Genomic DNA, 2134 nt, shown 5'->3' with positions numbered 1-2134 from the left:
CCTACATCGGGTTCCCTGCTCAGCTGGGAGTCTGCTTGTCCCTCCCCACTCCCCCTGCTTGAGCTCTCTCTCTGTCAAATAAATAAATTAAAAAGAGAGAGAGAGAGAGAGAGAGAGAGCACGAGGGGTGGGGAGGAGCGGAGGGAGAGGGAGAAGCAGACTCCCCGCTGAGCAGGGAGTCCTACAACAGACAACAACAATGACAACACAGGGCTTGATCCTGATCCCCAGGACTCTGGGATCAAGACCTGAGCCAAAGGAAGACGCTTAACCCACCGAGCCACCCAGGCGCTCCAAAGCCAGGTGATTCTTATTATGAGACAAGCTCGGGAAACATAACATTAGTGAACATTTATTATTACAGATTCCTGGGCACGTATTCAACAGGGTACATTTTTTCCCTCCGGGAGGAGTAAAGAGATAACACTATCATGGTGATAATCAACACAGGCTTTAGAGTCAGAAATCTAGGTTTGACCTGCCAGGTATTGGCATGGCTGTGTGACTTTAACTACTCAGAGCCTTGGTTTCCTTATCCATAAAGTGGGGATGGTGTTGCATCTCCCTCATTATCATAAATGAGAGAATGCACATGACTATTGCCCAATGCCTGCTAAATGCACGCTCACTAAAGAGATGCTATTGTTATTTCCCCACAGAAGAACCCTAGGGTATCCTTATCATTTAATATGGGTGAATAATGGTTGCAAAAAAGGAAAACTGGCCATTGATATTTCCAGAAATCCACATAGATATATAAGCATAGCCAGAAGACCCAGTGATCACTTCTTTGACCAGACCCAGCTGTGGCTGGCTATATTAAGGAAAAGGAAGAACATTTTTATTAAAGTCTGGCTCGAGCTAGGTAGGCGGGAACCAACACGGACATGACTTGGACGGCTGGGGCTACCCTGGGATGGCACCAGTGGTTAGAAGTAGGAAGATTCCCAGGTATAAGAACAAGCATCCCCACCTTCCCGACAGAACGCGATACTGCATCAGAGATAGTTCTCCACCTCCTGGAATCAAGCCGGTATGGGTGTAAGTCTCAAGTCTACCATTTGCCTATAGCGTGACCTTGGGGAAACTGCTTAAACTCTGCAAGCCTCCACTTTCTCATTCATAACATGGGGAAAATAATAGTACCTTCCTTAAAGGTTGTTGCTAAGGTTGAAAAAGAAATGAATGCTAAGCAAATAAAAGTCAGTTACTATCATTTATCTTTAACAAAGAATAGATTATAATATCCCCTTGTGGAAGCGGCCTTCCACTTTTTTTTTTTTTTTTTAAGTAATCTCTCCACCCAACATGGGGCTTGAACTCACAGCCCCAAGATCAAGAGTCAAATGTTCTTCCGACTGAGCCAGCCGGGTACCTCCAGCCTTTCTCTTCTTTAACTGCTGTCACACTTCCCACCATCACTGCTCTCAGAGTAAAGAGAAGCCTCCAGGTTAAACTACCTTCATGCTGTTCTTCCATTCATTCTGCAAACACACCTATCTCAAGGGCTCCGTGCTGTGTCCCTGCTCCCTCCTCTCAGAGACTTCCATACATCTCATCCTATATACTTTCTGAAAGGAAACTGACCTCCCCGCCCAAGGACTTGGCTGCTTCATCACACTTATCAATCACTGCTTGGAGAAAAGAAGTGCCTTCTGCAGGTGGGTAGGAAGACGAAGAGACTGAGGGTGGGGGTTGAGGGTGGTCAGGAAGGGAGGAGTAAGGATTCAGACTTAGGAGGGGAGAGGGTGGAGATGTGTCATGAGTTTCCTCAAAATCGATGAATTCTGAATCTCATCATTTTCAGTGAATGAACTCAGATGATTCACTTCCCTTCATTAGCCTCTGTTTTCCTCTCTGTGTAATGGAAAGGGAAATGCTTGCACTTGCTTTAAAGACAGAGGAGCATATAGAATCCAGCTTGCGGGGAGCCATGAGCACATGAAATTATACATGATATGGGCTATGGATGTTATGTTGGTTCTCTTCAGAGCCAAATTTTTGAATATACTAGCTCCTGGCTGAATGTATTTCCTTAAACACCATTGACTTCTTGGCAGTATCTACCAGTTTCCAGTTTGCCTTGTCAGACTTTTCTTCCCGGGTATTGCCTTTAGCTTCCAGGTAAGCAGCC

This window comes from Callorhinus ursinus, unplaced genomic scaffold (genome assembly GCF_003265705.2).
Source record: "Callorhinus ursinus isolate GAN/ISIS: 27379988/994484 unplaced genomic scaffold, GSC_fseal_2.0 scaffold31, whole genome shotgun sequence".
Lineage (NCBI taxonomy): Eukaryota > Metazoa > Chordata > Mammalia > Carnivora > Otariidae > Callorhinus > Callorhinus ursinus.
This window is presented reverse-complemented; position numbering follows the sequence as displayed.